Genomic DNA, 24370 nt, shown 5'->3' on the forward strand with positions numbered 1-24370 from the left:
GAAGGAAGGAAGGAAGGAAGGAAGGAAGGAAGGAAGGAAGGAAGGAAGGAAGGAAGGAAGGAAGGAAGGAAGGAAGGAAGGAAGGAAGGAAGAGAACGAAAGAAAAAGAAAGAAAGAAACATGGATATGTAAATATAGAAGTAACTATATGGCATAATGGATAGGCCTTCTTGGAATCAGGAGGAACTGAGTTCAAATCCTGCTTTAGACATTTACAAGCAGTGTGACCCTTGACCAGTCATTTAGCTTCTAACTCAGTTTATTCATCTGTAAAATGGAGATAGCACCACCTCTAAGAGTTGTAATGAGGATTAAATGAAAGATATAGAAAGCATTTCACAAGCCTTAATGTGCTATAGAAATAGTAGCTATTATTATCATTGCTAACCCCGCCAGGCAGAAAATTAGTGTCAACTAAATCATCTAGGACATGAAAATCATTTTGGGCTAATATGGTCATGAAAGGGTTCTTGAATGGATAGGGTTTGAACTGATCTTTGAAGGATGAATAAGACTTGAAGAGGCAGAGAGATGATAGAAGAGCATCCCAGGTACTGAAAGCACTGTGCAAAAAGAATGGGGTAGCTAAGGTGACCCTGTGGATAGAATGTCTGAATAAGAGTGTGGAAGACCTGAATTCAAACACAGCTTTAGACACTTACTAGCTGTGTGAGCCTGGACAAACCACTTAACCTTGTTTCCCTAAGTTCCTCACTTGTAAAATGTACTGCAGAAGGAAATGGCAAACCATGGTAGGCACAAAGGAGTCACAAAGAGTGAGTCATGACTGAAATATCTGGACAAGTACAGAAATAAGTGAAGGTAGCACTGAGTAAGGCATTTGCAGGGGATCGTGAATCGATTTTTTTAGAGCAGGTTTACATAGAATAGTAATGTGAGTTCTGATTTCAAAAGGAAGTTGAGCCTGGATCACTTTAAATGTTCTTAAAAGACTTTTCAGTGCCAGGTTAAGGGATGCAGGTATCATTCAGCAGCTAATGGAGAGCTAGTGAAAGTTTGGGGACCAAAATGTGGTTCATTTAAAAAGATTAATCAGGCATCGATGGACAAGAGAAGCTCCAGGGACATTAGTTAGAAGATACTGCAGTAGTCTAGTCTTGAGGTGATTAAAGAGGGACTGGAATTTCAGAATACCTTGCAGAGTAAAGCAAGTTTTGTTTCAACTGACATTCCTGGTCTTTCTCTAGTTAAGTATCATAATGACAGTGTCCTATATTTCAGATCACAATGCAGCTGGAGCTAGAAAGATCCTTGTGAGTCATCACGGAACAAAACTATTGCAAACTCTTGTCCTAATGGAAATGAAGGGCTGGATGCAAGAGTCATCATACCAGTCTTTGTTACTGATCTTTCTGATATGTTCCAGTCCACGTCACCATCTGGATTGTAATATTCATCAAAGTCAGGTTTCTGTTTTACACACACTGTAGATAGCCATTAAAGTTTTGATGATGGCTCTGATGCTGACAATGCCAATAATGATGAAAGAACTTAAAAAGTCTTAGTGACTGTTTGGGCATAATGGAGGATGGAAGAAGATACATATGACTTAGTTGTCAGACCTGGCACTTGGGAGAGGGTGAATGCCATGAATAGTCATAAGAAAACCAGGAGGGGGAAAAATAATGAGTTTCATTTTAGACATAGTGAAGCTGAGGTGATGGTAGAATACCCAACAGGATGAGTCCAGCAGATAGTTAGAAATGCAGGACTAGATCTCAGGAAATGGTCAGGATCAGACATATAGCTATGAAATCATCCCCACATGCCAGTAATCCAAGTTGTGGAAGTAGTGAAGAGGTTTAGGGCAAAAGGAAAGAAGAGCACAGGGTTACACATTAAACTTTGAGGGATACCCAAGGAAGAAGAAGAAGAGGAATTAGAAAAGGGAAAAGAGGAGGAATTCTAAGCTTAATTTAACTTTAAGAAATCCTACAGAGGTTAATTAAGAAATGTTAGTACAGTTAGCCAACAGTGTTTTAATGTCAGTACTCTGATTGAAGGGGAAGGCTTTCTCTTTTGAAAGAAGAAAATTAATCCCTACTGATTGGAAAAGTATCATCGCAGGGAATTTGGGTTAGGGATACGCACACACACATCAGTCCACAACAAAACTTAGAGTCGAAGCTTGTAATCCCCAGGTGTTCCCTGGAAAGAATAATGCACAAAACTGTTTGCATAACAAATGAGGAACTCCACTGAAGGTCAAGGGTGACAGATGTGCTGGAGGCAGTCTATTATGCAAAAATATTCAGGGAAAGTTAGATATCAAGAATGACAGAAAATAGATAGACCACCTAACTAGCAGACTAAGTCCCTTTAGTCCAGCAACCCACTGGATCAGGAGCTGGGAATTGAGGTGGACAAGCCATGATTGGATTATTTCGACAAAGATGGCAAGTGTAGGATGATTGATTCTGGCATTCATGAGATCCAAGTTCCCATCATGATAAGCAATGACAATTTCAAATAGAATATTCATATGTGGTATGATTGTAATAGACTCTTCTCTCTCACACATTCACTTTTTTCCACCTTTTCTCATGCCACATGAGCTAACAAGACAGTATCTCCATTATGCATAAGGAAAGAGGGATTATGAAGTCAGACAAGATGAGAACTAATTGGAAAAGTCAAGAAGAAAACCCCAGGCTTTCTTTGATAAGTTATAAGCAAGTAGTTAAAACTTCCTTCTGAAAAGGTCAGAAAAAATTACCTTTAGGGGTTTTCCACAACAAACTGTCTTCCAAGTGGTGTCACTGGGCTCAGGAGCTATATGTATACCTCAATGGACATTAAACTCAAAAAAATATTTAGGGAGAATTCCCTAAATCCCAACCCTGATACTCCCCCTGTGACCTTGGAAGATGTCACAACCTGCTTGGGCCTCATCTATAAAATAAGGGGATTGAACTATATGTATTCCAAAGTTCTTTCCATTTCTGGGCCTATAAGCCGTTGATGCAAAGTGTTTCAGCTGGGAAAGTTATCTACATATAAAGGAAGATTTTGTGCTAGAATCAAGGATGTAGGCATAACCTTGAATTTCATATTAGATTACATGAATTGCTGACATTGGATAAAGAAAGGAAATAGTCACATGAATAGCTTTAGATTTGCCTATAAAATAAAACCTATAAAATGACAGCAATGATACATTTTTGCCCGTCTTCCTTATTAAAGACTTAACTCCAGGGCAAAGATGTGCCTTGTACTTCCACTGTCCCTTCTCACAAAACCTCATTCAAATTTAGAGGATGCATTAATATTATTAATTAGATACCCAGAACACGTCAGGCCAGTGCTTTCTAAAATATATCTTGTTATTTGGCTATTTTTCACAGACCTCTACCAAAACCGATTTTAATTCTTTTCTGATTGAAAGTCATCATTCCCTTTTCTGCACAAGTATTGCTGTGATTTTTTTCTTAATCTCTCTTTGCTCTTTCAAACTCCCTTCCAAGTGATGACTCTGTCTTCCCCTCTCAAAGTACATTCCCTCGTAATTTCATTTTTTGTGGTTTTCCCATATGACATTCTCGCCATAGCTCATATAAAAGTGTATTTTTCCTTAGTTTCAATTTCCTTAGTTTAATCTTACTTTGGAGATATGTTATTTTAGTTAATTAAATACCCTTAGGAAGTGAATTTTCACTTTCAGACTTTGCCCAGTATTTGAAAAACAAAGCAAATCCCCCCAAATCATCTCACAGATAGAAAATAAAAATTGGTGTGCAACACATAAAGCTTCTTGGATCATCTTAATAGGAAATGTGCCCCATTCAGAAAAATGACATCGTTTTGAGAGGGTCATTGCTACTCAGTGTTCTTGGTCTAAGATTAATTGGTTCACTCTGAAAAGTAACTTAAATTGCAGTGGGTGAAAATGATATACTTACACTAATTCTTTATCCCCAATCTCTGGATCAAATCCAGTGTTTAAGACAAGGTGGCCTTATTTACCATTATTGTCATATTGGTGATAGCTTTGTCTGAACACCCGGGTACAATACTGATAAGCATCTCAATGGCACTGGCAATAGAAAGATATCACAGTTTCAATAAAAAGATTCCATTGCCAAAAGCTATTTGTGCTCAACTAAGTAAAGAAACTAAAATGTAATTTTGTCCTGAACTTAGGAGAGAATAGTATTTTGAGTCTGTGACATGGCAGTGTAGCTATTTTCAAAAGGTATTACTGACAGCTACTAATAAGCCAAACCAGTTCAGCTGTGATGTGGGCCAGAGAAGACTCAATATGGAATCAAGGAGATGTGAATTTAACTCTCATCTCAGAAGCTTACCAGCTATGTTGCCTCAGGCAAGTCATAATGAAGCCTCAGTTTCCCCATCTGTAAAATTCCCCATCTGCAATCTGGATACCACCTACCTCTCAGGGCTCTTAAGAACACCAAATGAGGTAATGTAGATGAAGCACTTTGTAGACCTTGAAGCTCCATACGAACTTGAGTTATATAGGACTAATGTTATATTCCACCTCGCATGCACATTAACTCAAATGGGACAGTGAGCCATCTCTTACTTGAATCAGCTAACTGAACCTTACTTAAATATATTCTGATTAAAAACCAACAGACCTGATAATAAATATCTAGCCCCTGGGCTAAGAATACTTCCATGACACCATACAAGCAATAAAGTCATTTAGCATCTTTGAATTAAATGATCAAATGGGATAAAAAAATGGCCTCATAGTTTTAAAAGCTTTTCCCCCCTATCTTAACTCTGATCTAGGCTAAAATATTAGACTGTATTTAATCTATCATAAGTTTGATTTCTTAGAACTCCAGTAACTAGAAAATCATTTCACGGAACAGGATTTCCTTGTTTTTAAGAAAGACACAAGGTAAATATGTATGGCTTACCCCAGGCTGTAATCTGGCTTATGATTTGCACAGGCACTCCTTTTCTGTGTTTTTTTTTCTCCTTTCATTTTATTGCAGGAGTGATTGAGTTGCCTAAGGATCTGCCCAAGGACATTAAAAAAAAAAAAAAGTCTGTCTGAAGGTCTTCACTTGAAGATGAAAGAAACAGCCTTTCTTAAACAAAGTTTCACAAGTGTTTCCCATGAATCCTTTGGCATTTTCCCTTTATTTCTTCACAAGGAAGTATTTCCTGCCAAAAAAGGGAAACACCAGAGTTGTTGACATTTGTGGCATGTGGGGGCTGAATGTACTTTCTACCACTTGTGATGCTTTGTGATTTTAGGAACATAGCAAACTACTGACCTCTGATTGATATTGAATCTTCAGAGGAAATGAGTGTTTGAGGTTTGTTGGGTTGTTTGTTTATTTTTTGCATGTTTCAATACCTCAATATCATTGTAGTAAATACTCCTCACGACAGTGCAAATCTGTTTCCAACACGTCCACATCTCCTCACACTATGTAATTTGTGTCTTTGTCCTCAGGTATCTCTTTCTTAGAGGGGCCCTGTAACATTGTGGGGCTCTAGAGCTACATTTCTTGACAATGTTAAGCTATCAAAGGGGGCATTCCTATTTCTTAAGAATAATGTACCACTCTCAGTACATAACAATAATAGCTAGCATTTACATAGTTCTTTAAGGTTTGTAAAGCACTCTACTGAAATTATCTCATTTGATCCTCACAATAGCCCTGAAAGACAAGTGCTATTATTATTCCCATTTTACAGAGGAAAAAACAGAAATAGACTAAATGACTTGTCCATGGAAGCAGCTGGAATTGATACCATCCAGATGTCTATTAATGTGATCAGTCTCCTTATTTTTTCAGTCATCCATCTCTCTGATGAGAGCCTTTATGCTTTTTTCCCTGTACATATCCTTGTTAAAACTACCTTTTGCTCTACTAATACCCACCAAGTGCTTTGTCTTTACCATCTGAGTGGTCCTCAGCCAGTCTCAAAAAGATAGAAGTTATGACATTATATTATTTATAGCTATACAACATCACTGGAAAAATATCTTTGTTAAGAAGATGGAAGCTTTCACTATCTGTAAGGAATCCACTTCCTTTTAGACTGTGCAGTCATTGAGTATGTGGCAAACCTTTGGAGAACAGGTATTTCTCTGTTACATTCTTTACTTGATTTTAACAGGTTGAAGGTCGTTAAGTCATTGAGTCAAGTTATCTCTTTGTGTACATCTCTCAAAGAATCTAACCTGATTTTGAAATATATGTAGGACCTACCTTGTCAGAATACAGCCTATAAACTAATATTTTGCTATGCTTAATCAAAAGCTGCTCAATAGGCAGCAAAAACCAAGCATGATGAGTTCTTGCCTTTGCTGCCTAATTTAACCAATTTGTGATTGTAAAGATATGGTCTTCTATGAAATAGTTTCAAACAAAAAATTGTCCCTTCATGATACCCTCACTAAGCACATATTTCTTGTATATTCATAAAGATTTTTGGAGGCAGGAAAGTAGTAATATGGGCTAGTAGTTAGTGATATTTTCATGGTTGTCTTTTTTTTCATAATAATAAGGTCCAGAATTTCTTCTTTTTCCAAAGTGTCTGGTTATACCCTCTCCATCAGATTTCTAGAGGAACACAACATCAGTGTCCTACAGACCATGTCACCTCCAGCACAGAATCCCTTTCTGGATAGTTGGTCAAGTTTAGTTGCCCTTTCCATTTTGTCATTTCTAATATCACCAATATATATCACCAATCAATATATCACCAATCAGTGCCCTCGATGTTAAAGCACAAGGGCAATGACTCCACTGTCATTGATGAAGAAAATACTTTGTGATAGGAATCCTTAAAAACCTTTCCTTACTTTTCACCTATTCATATTTCTCATTCCAATTTTATCCGAACATACTATTGGGATGATTTGGCTAAATTGGGTCTTTGTTACCAGTCTTTATATTTCCTACTTTTTCCTCCACCATATCTTACTGTTTTATGAAGCAGTTCTGTTAATGGTCTTTCACAATCCTCTTCTGTAAGATTTTTTCAACCAGTTCATACTATAAATTAGCATAATTCTTTGCTTCCATATTTCTCCAACAGGCAAGCAGATCAAGTGTTTTCTATTTCATTTGATTCCTAGGCCCTCTTTATCTCTTCTTTATGGCAATTGATTTATAACAATCAGATTTTCCTAGGAAATGGGGATGATCAGGGTTGATATCTATTTTTTATCCATTTATCCTTTTTTTTGCATTAACAGTGTATTCAAATAAGATATGGTTATTTGCACAATCAATTTATCACAAAGCATCCTCTTTTGTAACTTAAAACCTGTATAAGCCAAATCCTTGATTTTGAGTGAACCTTAAAAATTGTTAATGACATAAACTCTATTTTAAAGAGACTGCCTTTATAAAATAGACCGAATATAGCTGCATATTCTCCCAATTTTTCTCAGATGTCACAAATGGCATGGAAGATGATGTAGGACTTTGATGAAAATCCAGCTCTCTATATAAAGCCATGTGAAACGTCATGGTGTGTCTGTGTATTTTTCCATCTTTCTGCCTTAATCCTAAACTCCAGGACAACAATGAAGCCGCAGTTGTCCGTTGTAAGGTCCCATAGCACCTTAGCTGATAAATTGAGTTAAAATGGAAAGGCTTTCAAATGTACAAATTCACTTAACTCAGTGATGCTTAAAATGCATTCATTACTTTAAAAAATGTGTCAATGTATAAGGGTTTTACAAAGCTATTCATTTCCTTCTACTTAGTATTCAAGTAAGCTGAGCCTAGATGGATGGTGGTGCCCAGAGCATGGCACTACATTTCCTACAAGAAAGGCTTCCTATATGCATGGAAAACTGAATATCAGATTATAACACACGATCTAGTCAATTATGCTTTTTTTTTAATGTGTAGCTCAAAGAGTTAGCAATGAATAGGGGTGGAAAGACTTGGGTGCCAACCCTGCCTTGAATATATATATTTTCTGTGTAAACTTGATAAATCACTTAACCTGTTAGTGTCTCCAGGAAATTCTCTAAAAATTGCTTGTAGCCAAAAAGGTTCTTACATAGAGTTTAGGGAGTTTCCTTTTTGTTGTTGTTCAGTTATTTTTTTTGGACAGGTCCAACACTTTGTGACCTTATTTGGGGTTTTCTTGGCAAAGATGCTAGAGTGCTTTGTCATTTCTTCTCCAGCTCATTTTACAGATGAAGAAACTGAGACAAATGGGATTAAGTGACTCACCCACGGTCACATAGCTACTAAATGTTTGAGATCAAATTTGAAGTCAGAAAGATGAGTCTTCCAGACTCCCAGACCCAGCACCCAATCCACTATGTGCCTACCTGTTTGTGTTTGCGCCTCCAGAAAATTCTCTAAAATGGTAGAAAAGGTTGAGTTTAGGGAGCTTCATCTTTAGGGGGATGCGTATACCAATGAAATAAAAGGTCCAGTTCTTACTCTTTAAAGCCCATTCATATATTTATTTTGTTCCCAGCTCCTAAGCAGAATATTTCCACAGGAAAAATAATAAAACCAGATATGCGTTAGTAAATGTATAAAAACAGTTCTCTAGAATAAGACCAAAAAAAAAAGACCCACTTTAAAGCTTAATCTGCATTATTCATATTTTCTCTATCGCTTTTTTTAAGTCAACAAAACATTAAACCATGTCCTGGTTTATAATATTTGCTGATTTCCTATGTGTAAATGCTCAAATGAAAATTTAATAGACTCTTGGGACCTGGTTCAACCTGGCTCCTGTCACACCCATGAACCAAACCCTAAAATGTGTTCTAGGGAGTTTTTGCTATATTAGGGGAGCAACAAGCCAGAGAATTAAGAGCACTGGGCTTGGAATAAGAAGGTCCTGTTTCAAGGCCCAGTTCCATAGGAGTACCAGTTCTCTGAATTTGTTCCTTCATCTGAAAAAAAGAAATGATGTCTTCACTGCCTACCTCATAAAACTGTACCTGGTCATTTTCAAGTGTCATATAAATGTGAAATAGTATCAGTTTACACAATGAGAGAATTTGTATTCCCTATTTTTTTAAAGTAAAACTGCAATATAAATTTTTTTAAGGAATAAGATTTTCTAATAAAGAATATGATCTAAAAAAAGGGAAAGTGGATCAACTAAAATAGTTATGAAAAAGCCAGATTTGATTAAAAAACAGAATGATTTTATAAATTAATGGGAAAATATAAATTGTTTTAGTTAAATGCTAACTGATATTCTGTGATTGCTTAAGAACATGGATGGACAGATTTCATAAGACCCACCTTTCTCCTACCTGATCTCTTTCAATCATTAACCTCTATAGGTAGAAGGGTTGTCTTAAAAATGTATTCTTATCTTCCTAGAAAAAGTTCCATTAAAATATTATATTGCTCTGCCACACCTTGGCAAAATGAGTCTGAAAATTGGTTTCCTGTTTACTTGTATACTGTAAATCAGCGAAAGATTAAATATCACATTTAGTTCTAATTGTACAAACTACAGGATATTTAATGTGTTTGTTTAATACCTTTTGCAATACAATAATTGCAGAAAAGTTTTAAAGTTTGTATGAACCCCTGACTTCTATCAACATTTCTAGCCTGGAAGCATATTAAGAGGAAAAGGCGGGAGGTGTCCTAAGCCTGGAGCCCCAGGAACCAGTTGATTGATTGATTAATTGCCTAAAGATGTTAGATGTAGTAGAAAAAGTTCTGGTTTGAAGTTAGAAGAGCAAGATTCAAGTATTATTTCTGCTCCTTAATTCGTATATGACACTGAGCAAGTCATTTAGCCCCTGTGGGCTTCAATTTCCTAATCTGCAAAATGAGAGGAAGGAGTTCTACAACCTATAAGGTACTTTCCAGCTTCAAATTTATGATCATATGAACCGATGATGCATCCTTTATGTCATGTCTATATCAAAGCTACAGTGCTGGCAGCTAAGAATTTGCCAACTCAATAATTAATTTCTAATTTATGTTTCAAAATAGAAGTCCTACCTCCTATCTTTGAGTTTGCAACTGGCACAGAAAACGCTCACTAGAGGAATCTAACAATGACTCCGGTTTCAGGAAACCATTTCTTGGTTGAAAATTATGTGGTCTTTCTTTCCCTTATTTATGTTTTCCTTGTGTTCATAAAGTGAATGAACTAAACAATGTTTAGGAAGGGCAAACCTAAGGGCTGAGATTGTAGCAGATGGATAGAGGTCAGTGTGTCTAGGGTCATATGTCCTGGAGGCAGCTATGATAGATGCTACTTTCTTTTGGTAAGGGGTAGTCACTAATCATTGTCATGGAAATAGAAGATGTCACTTTTTAAAAGTTGTTGCCCTTTATAAAAGAAGAAAAAAATGAATTGTAAAGATTATATTTGCTAAACTGTTCTCTCCACTGGGCATTAACTGCATTCAGTCTTTGGGTGAAACCATGAAAAATATTCAGTGTTAAAAAACAACAACAAATACATTATTAAGTGGAGACCTAAGTCAGTTATTTGAAAACTCACTTCTATTTTTCAGGCATATCCAGAAATTGTGAAAATATCTGTAGATGCTTTATTCAGGTATTAACCTCGATTCTCCACTTCCCCCTGTGTGTTCAGAGTCTTATGGACTCTAGTCGGCATGATCAAAAAACATCATAGCTGATTTGCAATGGGCTTTCCTGGAATTTGCTAACTAAAGGCAGTCCCTGCACATTTCTGAAGGGACACTTTGGCAGCTAATTTATATGGTGTAATATGTGCAAGCACATCCCCCTTGCAGTTCCAACTTGTATGTCTATGAGAGAGATACAACATTCCAGAAATGCCATCAGGAACCAAATAAGAAGGCAGATGGAAAAGGAACACGTCAAAGGTGAAGCATGTTTTCAATCAGCCCCTGCAGAGGATTCACGTAGGAATGTGCCCATTGTGCAAAACTCAAGGGCCACAAGATTCCCATGTACGGTTTTTATGACCTCTACACAATGAAGAGAAAACACCTATGCACTGATGAATTTACAAGTCTGAGGAAAATTACCACAAGCCAGTTTTGCCCATTTTCCTATATCTAAGGTAATTGAAGTGAGAGTATGGAGGGTCAGTAAACAGAAAAGAGACCAAGGGCATACCAGTATTCTAATTCATATATTTATTTATGTTACTGATTGGTCTTTCTTTTGATACCAAAAATGACAAATTGGAGGAAAAAATCATGGCCCAGATTTGTTGAGAAAGAATCATATTTTTTCATAGATTTTAGGGAGAAGGTAAAATTGTATGCTCATATGGAAAAATGGAGAGGAACTAGTGATTCTTATTTTAAGGTTTTATTAACAATGTCTCCCTTCCAGTAAACACACACACACACACACACACACACACACACACATACACATAATTCTGTTTCCAATTCCACAGGGTTAGCATCATAGAAAATCATTTTCTTTTTTTTAAATAAATTTTTATTGGTGTAGGTATTTTTTAAAAACATCATAGTTTCCCCATACCTCTCTCTCAGAGACAGACTTATTCAACACTTATTCAACAATTTGCCCCAATAAAGTTGTGTCTACAAAGACAAAATAAAATTCTGATATCTCTAAATATACAAGGAATCTGATCATTAGAAACATCCAAATTTACCTAAATTTGTATTTTTAAATAATTCTTTATATTACAATCTTTTTTTCATTCATTATTAATTCCTTGAACTTTTCCATTCAGCTTAACAGTATAAATATTTCCTAAATGAGTTGAACAGTAACATTAACACAGATATTAATAAATTCTTAGCCACAATAGAGGAAAGGGGTAATCATGGCAATTTACTCAAACCACAGATTCAGGGGAAACTAGCCAACTGTTGTGGGATGTCTAAAGTCAAAAGTCAAAGGGAGAGTCACTGTATATTCTTTTCTTTTCTTTACTTTAGACAATTGATCATAGCCCATCAAGATAATATTAGATGAGTTCAGAACTGGTCAAATTGTTAGTTCTGACTCACTAATACCCTTAGGATAAAACATAAAACTCCTTTGGCATTTAAAGCATTAAAACTTGGCTCAAACCTATCATTCCAGATTAATTTAATATTGCTCCCTCTTAAACACTAAATTCTAGTCAAATTGGCCCACTTATTCTACATTTCTCCATATACAACATTCCATTGCCTGTCTCTAGACCTCTATTGTTTCTTTTATTTGGCATGCTCTTCCACCTAACATCCACCTCTGAAAATACCATTTCTTTTTCAAGGATTATCTAAAATGCCACCTTCAACATGAAACTTCTTCTGTTTCCCCACAGTTATTTCCTCTCAAAATTAAATTGCATTTATTATGCATAAATATTGCGCTTAATAATTTGCACGCAGTTTTCTTTCTAGTAGAATATAAGCTCAATGAGGGCAGGAACTACTTGAGTTAAGTATTTATAGAGAAATAATATGACTAATTTCAAAATAGCTGAGCATCTCAAACATAATAGCTACACAATAAATGATGAATGAATTGAATTGAATTGATCTGCTTGGCTTTTCCTTTGGATATAAGTATAATAAACTTTTTGGAGTATGCATTAGCCATATTTAAGAGGTTGTACAGTATTCTAGTATTTGATGTAATCAGTCCAATGTCATTAAACAAAATCTTCTGAAAAATTCATCATCTAGAGATTCTTTTCCCATTTTGACTACAGAATAGGAGATCTACTTTAAAACTAGAGAAGAATAAATAACCCCATTTTCAGAAATAAAGAAAATGGAATCTACTGAGAGGAGACTAGTGAGTTTGACTTTTAAGTCATGGCAAACTTCCAAAACAGATTATTAAAGAGTACTTACTGAGCAGCTAGAAAAAAAAAAAAGAAAGAAAAGCTATCTTCATAGATTTATCAGTAATGGATCATGGCCCATTACCCTTATAGCCTTTTTAACAGGGTTACTAAACTTGTAAAACAGAGAATTATTACATATGACAACGTAGATTTTAGCAAATCATTCATAAAGTTTTCCATAAAATACATTTAGTGGGGAAATGGAAAGACATTGAATCAATGATAATACAGTTAAAAGAATTTTAGAAAGGACTGAATGTTTAGGCTCAAAGTTTAGTTAGTACCTAAAGGTTCAATGTCAACTTTGATTCCAAGGAAATCTCTAATGAAGTGCTTTAGGTCTCCGTATTTAGGGCCTGGTACTACTTAGTATTTGTATCAATGACTTAGATGAAGTTATAAATGACAATATTTACGTACTACTTACAATGTGCCAGGCACTATGTTAAGCAGTTTACAAATATTATCTCATTTGATCCTTATAAAAACCCTGGGAAGAAAGTGCTATTATTATCCCCATTTTACAGATGAAGAAACTGAGGCAAACAAAGGATTATCCAGGATCACACAGCTAGTAAGCAGTGGAATCTGGTTTTGAACTCTAGTCTCTCTGACTTCAGGACCAACAACAGTCTATCCCCTAAGGTTCATACCTGTCCCTAAATGACATGCTATCTAATCAGTACATTACATGAAACTAGGGGTAGAACAGGTAGTTAAGTTAGCTAACTCTTTATATAATAGATTCAGGATCCAAAAAGTGAGTTTTGGTTTCTCTCCCACCTCTGCAATCCTCTGCCATGCATTAATAAGGTAAGAAATGTGATATCAATTATACATAAGAAATCAAGAAAAATGTTTTTCCATATTAGCCATGTTGCCAAAATAAAAGCAAGAAAAATAAAATGAAAAAAATACACTTCACTCTGTATGTAAATTACCAGGTCTCTAAAACTGGATAGCATTTTTCCTAAGTCCTTTGCAATTATCATCAATTGTTACGTTGATTATGATGGCTAAGCCATTCACAATTTATCATCATGATATACTGATGTAATTGTGTACAATACTCTCCTGGTTTTGCTTAATTCACTTTGTATAGTTCCTATAAGACTTCAAAGGTTTTTTTTTTAAAACCATCCTGTTTGTCATTTCTGATAGCACAATCATATTCCATCACAATCCTATAATGCAACTTTTTCAGTCATGTCCCAATTGCTAGGCATCCCCTCATTGTCCAGTTCTTTACCACCCCAAAATGAGCTGCTATAAATATTTCTGTGAATATATATCCTTTTCCTTTTTCTTTGTTCATCTTGGGAAAAAGACCTGGTAGTATTGTTTTGCTGGGTAAAAGAGCATAAAATTTAACAGCTTTTCAGCATAGTTCCAAATTATTCTCCAGAATGGTTGGACCAATTCACAACTCCACTAATATTGCACTAGTGTCTCAATTTTTCTACATCCTCTCCAACATTTATCACTTTGCTTTTCTGTCCTTTTAGGCAATTTGACAGGTGTGAGGTGGCATTTCAGAACTGTTTTAATTTGTATTTCTCTAATAGTTATTTGGGGTATTTTTATATGACTAAAGATATCTTTGATTTCTCCTCGTAAAAACTACCTGTTCATATCCTTTGGCCATTTATCAATTGAAGAACTACCAGTATTTTTATAAATTTGACTCATTCCTCTATATATTTAAAAATGAGACCTTTATCAGAGAAGCTTGCTATAGAAACTATTTTTTCCTGAGTTTTCTGCTTTCCTTTTAATTTTGACTGTATTGATTTTGTGTGCAAAAAATTCTTAACATATTATAATCAAAATTATCCATTTTCTTCCTATAATCCTCTCTGTCCCTTGTTTGGTCATAAATTCTTCCTTTATCCTTAGATCAGAAAGGTAAAATTCACATGCTATCTTAATTTACTTAAGATATCACCCTTTAGGTCTAAATAATGTACCCATTTTGACTTTATCTGGTCATACAGTTTAAGATGTTAGTCTATTTCCATCAAACTATTTCCCAAACAATAAATTTTTGTCAAATACTGAGTTTTCATCCCAAAAAACTTGAATCTTTAGGTTTATCAAACAATAGATTACCGTGACCATTTACTACTGTGTATTTTGTAGTGGTTCAAAACCAGCCTCAGATACTCACTGCCTATATGACCCTAGGCCAGTCACTCAACCATATTTGTCTTTGTTTCCTCATCTGGAAAACAAGCTAGAAAAGGAATGGTAAATTACTTCCATATCTTTGCCAAGATAACCCCCCAAAAGCAACAAAAAGTTGAATATGATTGAAAATGACTAAACAACTATAATAATATTATATACCTAATCTATTCTACTTATCCATCACTCTCTTTCTTAGCCAGTACCAGATTATTTTCAGGATTTCACCATTGTAATATGTTTTGAAAATTGGTACTATAAGGCCACCTTGCTTCACGTTATTTTTCATTGATTCCTTTAATATTCTTGACCTTTGTTCTTCTAAATTAAATTTGTTTTTTCTAGCTCTTATTTTTCATAGTTTGGTATGAAACTTAATAACTAAATTAATTTAGTAGAATTTGTATTGTATTATCACAGCCTATCCCTGAGCAATTGATATTACTCTGGATCTGTCCTTATTTGTATGAAAAGTGTTTTCTATTTGTGTTTATATAATTCCTGGGTTTGTCTCAGCTGAAAGGCTCCCAAATGTTACAGAGGCTACAGTTACATATAAGTCTTTATATCTCTTCCTATTGGACTTTATTGGTAACTTATATAAATGCTGATGCTCTACATGAGTTTATTTTATATCCTGCAACTTTGCTAAAGCTGTTAATTGTTCCAACTAAATTTTAGTTGTTTCTCTACAATTCTCTAAGTATACTATCATATCATCTGCTAAAAGTGATAGTTTTGTTTCTTCATTGTCTATTGTAATTCCTTTCATTTCTTTTTCCTTGTATCATTAATTTAGTTAGTATTTCTTGGATAATATTGCATAATAGTGGTGATAATGGTTATCTTTACTTCACTACTGATCTTGTTGGAAAGGCTTTTAGCTAAACCACATTACAGACAATGCTTGCTGATGGTTTTAAATAGATGTTATCATTTTAAATGAAGTTCCATTGATCCCTGCCCTTTCTAATGTTTCCAATAGAAATTAGTATTGTATTTTGTCAAAAGCTTTTTCTGCACATATTGTGATAATGAGATGATTTTTATTGTTTTTTCAATAAAATCAATTATGTTGATTGCCTTTCTAATATTGAAACAGCCTTACATTCCTTGTATAAATTCAGTGTAGTAATAGCATATGATCTTTGTGATATACTGTTATATTCTTCTTACTAGTATTTTATTTAAATTTTTGTATCAATATTTATTCGTTTTTGTTCTTCCTGGTTTAGGTATCAGAACCATATTTGTGTCTCAAAGGAATTTAGTAAGACTCCTCCTTTACCCAATTTTTCCCAAAAATAGTTTATGTAGCATTAGAATTAATTGTTTTTAAATGTTTGGTAAAATTCACTTGTTTATCCATCTGGTCATAAGGATTTTTTTGTAAGTAGCTTACTGATGACTTATTCAATTTCTTTTTCTAAGACAGGGTTACTTAAGTTGTCTATTTCCTCTTCTGTTAAGTTAGACAATTTATATTTTTGCAAATATTTATCCGTTTTGAATTATATTGTCATATTTTTGAAATATAACTGGTCAAAATAGTTCCTAATAATTTCTTTAATTTGATCTTTATGTATTTAAAATCAGTAATTGGATTTTTAAAATTAAAAAAAAAAACACCTATGCCTTTTGATCCAGCAATACTAGTACTGGGACTGTATCCCCAAAGAGATCATAGATTTAAAAAAAAAAAAGAATCTACTCATACCAAAATATTTTAATGGCTCTTTTTTGTAGTGGCAATGAATTAGAAACAGAGCAGTTGTCCATCACTTGGAGAATAGATAAACAAGTTTTGGCATATGGTTGTAATAGAATATTACTGTACCATAAGAAATGATGAACAGGACGAATTCAGAAAAACCTGAAAGACTTATATGACTTGATGCAAAGTAAAATAATCAAAACAAGGAAAACACTGTACACAGTAACAGTAATATGGTATGATTATCAATTGTGAAAGACTTAGTTGCTTTGATTATTACAATAATATAAGACAATTCTAAAGGTCTAATGATGAAAACCGCTATCTACCTTGAGAGATAATGGATGAACTCAAAGTTGAGAATGAAACCTACTTTTTTCACTTTCTATATTTTTTCCCTTTTTTGCAACATGGCTAATACAAAAACATTTTTATGACTTCACATGTATAGTTGATAATATATTATTTGCCTTCTCCGTGGTGGGAGAGGATCTTAGGAAAGGAGTCTGCAATTGAATTTATTTTTTAATGTTAAAAATAATAACCAATTTAAATTTTTTTAAATTTTTCTTAGAATTAATAATGAGAGGGTCATTAAAGATATATCTATTCTTCCAAGGAATCCTTTATGATTTTACATATTTAAAGGACAAGTTTAAATATATATTGTTTCATTGTCCAGAATCTGCCATTAGTAGATACCTCTGTATAGCTTCAATGTCTACAGTCATGTTGTGTCTAGGTGTGACTAGCAGAATATGCAGAAAAAGAAGTCAAAACTAATAAGAGTAAAGAATGGCTGCTATATCATAGGCACACTGAGAACTTTTGGCTCTGTCCTGCCATTCCATCTTAATTATTGATATTCTCCCCACACACTCACCCACTGCCTCTCTAATATGCCATACTTGAGACTTTGATGTGGTAACACTTTGATTGCTCATTGAAATTGTCTCCTTTTCCATGCCACATAGTTTTGAAGGAAAGGGAATTTTCAGGGACCAAAGAGGAAGATTTTAGTTAGACAAAGAAATGGCAGAAATAGGTGTGATGTCTTCTTCTTTGCCAAAGAGAAACAACAAAAATTTTCACAATTCTTACCAATTTCTGTGTTGACACCCATTTGTGTATGTCTTCAGCTTGTAATACTGTTCTGAGACAAGGTCTTCATAGACAAGCATGTGTGTGGAGGGAATAGTTGATTTGGGCAGTATTTGTTGGTGTATTTTTCACCATTTACTTTGCATACAATTTAATGTAAATTGTTCTTGTTTTCACAATGACTTTGACTTGTATGGTAAATTCTGACAGGTCTCAGAAAGGAAAAGAGTTGCTTTTGTTTGTTTGTTTGTTTATTTGTTAGTTTCTGAAGCACTGTTGGAAAGCTTTTAATGCAGTATTTTTCTTTACTGAATTCAATACGTTTCTATAAAAAGGAAACAATAAACTGGAATTTTGCATTCTCAACAACTTCCTGTCAATTGTGTGACTTTTTAAAAGTGGTTTGCTATACAATATAATTTGTAAAAGGCTGCCAATTCTTTTCTCATAAGTTCATTAAGGATGTCCTCAATAAATCTTTAGAATATTCTCATAAAAATGAAATGGAAAAGTAACTACATGGAATTATTAATTATTAATGTTGCCAGCCATATATTTTGGTAAGAATAAAGTCTGGTTTTTTTCTCAGACTTTTGGTATTCTCTCTTCTTTCATGTTTTTTGGTATTCCTTTTCAATCTGGTCATTTCTAGTGTTCACTTGCAAGATTTTACCTTTTAAACAATTATTTTCTTGCCAGATCTCTTCCATTTTCCTCAAAATCTCAGTTTTGAACTCTTCCATAGCTTGTGAGGAGTTTTCCTTATTTGAGGAGGGTCGGGATGCTTGTTTGTTCTCCTCCTCTGTTTGGTCAGTTGTCTGGATTTTCTCTGTGTAAAAGTTGTCCAGTGTTAAAGGCTTCTTTTTCTTGTTGTTATTCTTTCTCTTCTGAGTTTCCTGAGGCTGGGTAGCCATCATTAGCACAGCAGCTTCTCAGGTTTATCCTCGCGCTCAGTGTCTGTTCGCGGTCTATTGGCTCCTGAGGTCTGAGTTCTGGTTTTTTCCAAGGTCAAGCCCCCTGCTGGACCCCCTTGCTTGATCCTCTGCTGGAGGTTCCTTTACAAGTCTCAGGGAGCTGCTTCCACAGTCGTATACCCGTCTGCACTGGTTCCCCACTCAGGTTTTCAGAGCTTTAGTTCCTGGCTGTGTCTGCCTCCACCCACGCCTCTGCCTGTGCCTGTACTCTGCTCAGCCTGCGCTCTGCTCCCAGCGTCCACTCTGCTCCGGCGCTCAGATTTCGCTTGTGTTCTTTGGCTTACTGGGGTCTTAAATCTTGCTGCTCTCAGGAACAGGCCCCGGAGCTGCCAATGACTAGATGGGTGCCCCAAACTTGCTCTATTTCTTTTTAGCTGGCTTCAGAGCTCTAGATGTTGTGTGTGGAGGGGGTGTGGGTGGGGCGGTTGCTCAGCCCGCGATTTAGTGAGAGCCCTTTATAGCCTGGAAATGTCTCGATTCCACGTACCTTCCACGCTGTGCCCTGTTGTGGGGTTCCTCCGTTCGTCTGGACTTGTTTTTATGTCCCCTTGAGGAGTTTTTGTGTTTCGGTCAGGAGAGGTTAAGAGCTGCTTCTTACTCTGCCGCCGTCTTAACCCGAAACCTATTCTTCAGTCCTTCTTTCATGTTTTTTGACAATCCCTCCACATTCTCAAAATTGTACTGCTTGCTGTATGGACCTTCATTATATATACTTGTCATCCAGATGTTCTTTTGATATTTGTTTTCTTTAGAACTATTCCTATTTCTTCTTGGAGCATGCTGAGGATGATATTTTTATAATCCAAATGTAGTATACCAAGTATTGTTGGTGAAAAGTTTATTTTAAAAAATATTTTAATTAAAAACACAAAACAAACCTTTTCTAGTTTTATCTGTTGTTCATCTTCAAATTTCACCCATAAATTTCCTCAGAATGGTTGTTATTCATTAATTCAACTAGTTTTTATTTAGGACCTCCCTTATATTAGATACTATCATTGGTGCTGAAGATATGAAAGGGGAAAAAAAATCTTTGTCCCTACATAGCTAATATTCTACTGGACTTTGTTAGATTTGGTCTTTTGCCAGTCGTTATTTTAATTTTTTACTCTACTAGTTTCTACTATTTTAGTAGGTTTTATTGCCCACAATTTCCTAGTATAATTCTCTGTCTTTCAAACAAACTTATATCTTAAACTTGTGTTAAGCTTGGCTTCCATTTCCTTTCTCTTTTCAGAGCTGTCAAATATTTCCTGGTTAAAGCTGATACTAAGACTCTTGACTACCTTGGTGTAATGATTTGTATTGGTGAAATTTTCTTAGGAAATAGCAATAATCGATGTTCATGTCTGTACTAAAAGCTATTAGCTATTATATATTTTCCTCATTTCATAAATTTCTAGGGCCAAAGATTTTGCCTCCAAGTGGCCAGATTTACTGGTGATGATCCATACTATACTTGGTTACATTTGTTCTCAGAAAGTAGATAATCTCTGTTCAGTACAACATTTAAAATGTTTCTAGAATAGTAGGATCTGCCAGAATTTACACTCCTCTAGTATAGCCTCCAAGAACCCAGACACCCTTCTAAAGCATGATGATCCATAAGAGTCAACTTTGAGGAAGGATTTTATTACCAAGGCCATAATTCAAAGCATTTTGTTTACACTTTATTTTTTCTTGTTCATTATATTTAACACCATTTTTATCTGTTTATTTTCTAAATTAGAATGTGTTTTTGAGGATAGGAATGAACTCAAGGAATAAGTAAGCCATAGACAAATAGACACAGAATATTTAGAAATTTATGTTCAACAGCATCCATATCAAATGAAATGCAGATTCATATTCAAATGAGATAATATTTGTAAAGTACTGAGTATAGTAGGTGATTAATAAATGCTCATTCCATCCCCCTTCCATTCATTCCAAATCCTTTATGATGGAATACAGAGAGCTAGTAGGCTACAGGTGAGGATTTTACATGTTCTTTTAGTATAAGTTGCTCTGCTGGTTGAATATTTTTGCCTTTCCATTTAAAAATAAAGAAGAATATTATTATCTCTCAAGCCATTCCCCAATTGATAAATGGGCAAGGGACATTAATAGGCAATTTTCAGATAAAGAAATAAAAAGTATCAATAAGCACATGAAAAAGTGTTCTAAATCTCTAATAATTAAAGAAATGCAAATCAAAACAACTTGGAGGTACCACCTCACATCTAGCAGATTGGCTAAAATGATAGCAGGGGAGAGTAATGAATGTTGGAGGGGATGTGGCAAAATTGGGACATTAATGCACTGCTGTTGGAGTTGTGAACTGATCCAACCATTCTAGATGGCAATTTGGAACTATGCCCAAAGAGCGAAAAAAAATGCCTGCCCTTTGATCCAGCCATACTATTGCTGGGACTGTACCCCAAAGAGATCATAGATAAACAGACTTGCACAAAAATATTTATAGCTGCGCTCTTTGTGGTGGCAAAAAACTGGAAAGCAAGGGTATGCCCTTCATTTGGGGAATGGCTAAACAAATTGTGGTATATGTTGGTGATGGAATACTATTGTGCTCAAGGGAATAATAAACTAGAGGAATTCCATGTGAACTTGAAAGACCTCCAGGAATTGATGCAGAGTAAAAGGAGCAGAGCCAGAAGAACACTGTATGCAGAGACTGATATACTATGGTAAAATCGAATGTAATGGATGTCTGTACTAGCAGCAATGCAATGACCCAAGACAATTCTGAGGGATTTATGGAAAGGAACACTACCCACATTCAAAGGAAGAACTACAGGAATAGAAACACAGAAGAAAAACAACTTCGTGGACACTTGGGTTGATGAGGACATGATTGGGGATATAGACCTGAAAAGACCACACCCATGTAACTATCAGTAATGTGTAAATAAGTCTTGACTGACCACACATAATAAAACCAGTGGAAATGTGAATTAGCTACAGCAGAGGGGGTGGTGGTGGGGGGTTGAGGGGGTGAAGGGGAAAGTAAAAACATGACTTATGTAACCATGGAAAATTTTTCTAAAAATAAAAAATTATTAAAAAAAAAAGAGAAATAAATTTACTAGCTGCATGATTCTACAGAAATCACTTAACCTCTACCTGTCCCAGTTTCCTCATCTGTAAAATGGAGATCATAGCAATACCTACTTCCCCAAGTTTATTGTGAGGATAAAACAAGATAATGTTAATAAAGACTTTGTATATCACATAAAACTATAAAAAATGGGAGTTCTTCCATAATATCCTTTCTCTGTTTTTGATCTTTTTGAATTTAGGTATCAGTATCATATTTGTCTTATAAAAAAATCATTTGGTAGGATTCATTCTTTGATTATTTTTTCAAGTAGTTAAAAAGTATTTCAATTAATTGTTCTTTAAATGTTTTATAGAATTTACCTGTGAATCCATCTGGCCCTGGGGATTTTTAATTTTTTCCCTGGCATTTTTTTCTTAGGGAGTTCATTGATGGCTGGTTTAATTTCTTTTTCTGAGATAGGAGAATTTAAGGATTTTATTTCCTCTTTTGTAAATATAGGCAATTTATATATTTGTAAATATTCATTCATTTAACCTAGATTGTCAAATTAATTGGTATATAATTGGGCAAAATAGCTCTGAATTATTGCTTTAATTTTCTCTTACTGGAGGTAAATTCACCTTTTCATTTTTGATACTGGTAATTTAATTCTCTTCTTTCCTTTTTAAAATCAAATTAACCAATGTCCTGTCTATTTTGTTTTTTCATAGAATCAACTTCTCATTTTATTAGTTCAATAGTTATTTTACTTTCAAATTTATTAATTTCTCTTTTGATTTTTAGGATTTCTAATTTAGTCTTTAAATGTGGTATTTTAATTTGTTCTTTTTCTGTTTTTTTTTAATTATGTCCAATTTATGGATCTACTTTTTCTCTATTTTATTGATAGAAACATTCAGTGATATAAATTTCTCCCTACATACTGCTTTGGCTGTATCCCATAAAATTTGATATGTTGTTTCCTTATTGTCATTCTCTTCAATGAAATCAGTGATTGCTTCTATGATTTGTTCTTTGACCCACCTGTTTTGAAGAATTGGACTATTTAGTTTGCCTTTCCATGAACCCTTATCAATTATAATTTTATTACATTATGATCTAGAAAAGTTGTATTTATAATTTCTGCTTGTCTGTATTTGGTTGTGAAGTTTTTTGTGCCCTAACACATGATAAATTTTTATGTACATACCAAGAGCTGCTAAACAAAGAAAAAAAGGTATGTTCCTTTTTATCCCCGTTTATTTTTCTCCCAATATCTATTAAATCTAACTTTTCTAAAATACCATTCACTTCCTTTATTTCTTTCTTGTTTATTTTTTTATTAAATTTATCTAGTTCTGAGAGTGGAAGGTTTAGGTCTCTCCTCTACAGCTTTATTATCTATTTTCTCTTTAAGCTTATTTAATTTTTCCTTTAAAAATTTGGAGGCTATACTTTTTTTTTTTATCCTGGGACTCCATTCTAGGAGCATAGGGCCACAACCAGTAGGCAATGGGTCACACAGTCGCTCAGGGTTACCCGTCTGGGAAGCATCTGAGCCCAGGTTTGAACCTAGGATCTTTTCGTCTCTAGGCCTGGCTCTCAATCCACTGAGCTAGCCCAGCTGCCCCTACTTTAGGTTGCAGTTTCTTTAGCAGATGTAGTTTTTACAGGGTGGGGTTGCTAGCCCCACGCCCAACCCTCCCCCTTTTTCATCCGGGCTAGGGACTGTCCTTGGCCCAGGAGTGGTAAGGGTGGGCAATAGGGGTCAAGTGACTTGCCCAAGGTCACACAGCTGGAAGTGTCCGAGGTCGGACTTGAACCTAGGACCTCCAGTCTCTAGGCCTGGCTCTCAATCCACTGAGCCACCCAGCTGCCCCGGAGGCTATACTATTTGGTGCATATATAATAAGTATTGATATTGTTTTTCTCTAGTATCTTTTGTCAAGATATAATGACTTCCTCATCTCTTTTAATAAGATCTATTTTTGCTTTAGCTTCATCTGAAATCATTACTGCTGATGCTGCTTTTTTTAATCTCAGTTGAAGCCTAATAGAGTCTGCTCCATCCCCTTACCTTTACTGTATGTGTATCTTCCTACCTGAAATATGTTTCTTGTAAACAACACATCTGGTTTTAAATCTACTCTGCTATCTGCTTCCATTTTATGTGTAAATTTATACCATTTACATTCACAGAAACAGTTATTATTTGTGCATTCCTGTCATATTTTTCCCTTTAAATCCTGTGTTTTCCTTTTGCCTTGTCCCTTCACACAAGTGTTTTGTTTTTAATCACCTCCCCCCAATTCTACCTCCCTTGTGCTATTCCCCTCCCCACCACCACCCTTCTAATTCCCCTTTTAATTCTTTATAAAGTAAGATAGGATTCTATTCACCAATAAGTTTGGTTGTTATTCCCTATCTGAGTCAATTCTGATAAAAGTATGGGTTAAGCATTGCCTGTCATAATCCTCATCCTCCCCTCCATTGTAAGGTTTTTTTTTTTTCCTTCTGTGCTTCTTTATATAATAGAATTTATCAATTTTATCTCTCTTCCCATTTCTCTCAGTGCAGTCC

Source organism: Gracilinanus agilis, chromosome 5 (genome assembly GCF_016433145.1).
Source record: "Gracilinanus agilis isolate LMUSP501 chromosome 5, AgileGrace, whole genome shotgun sequence".
Lineage (NCBI taxonomy): Eukaryota > Metazoa > Chordata > Mammalia > Didelphimorphia > Didelphidae > Gracilinanus > Gracilinanus agilis.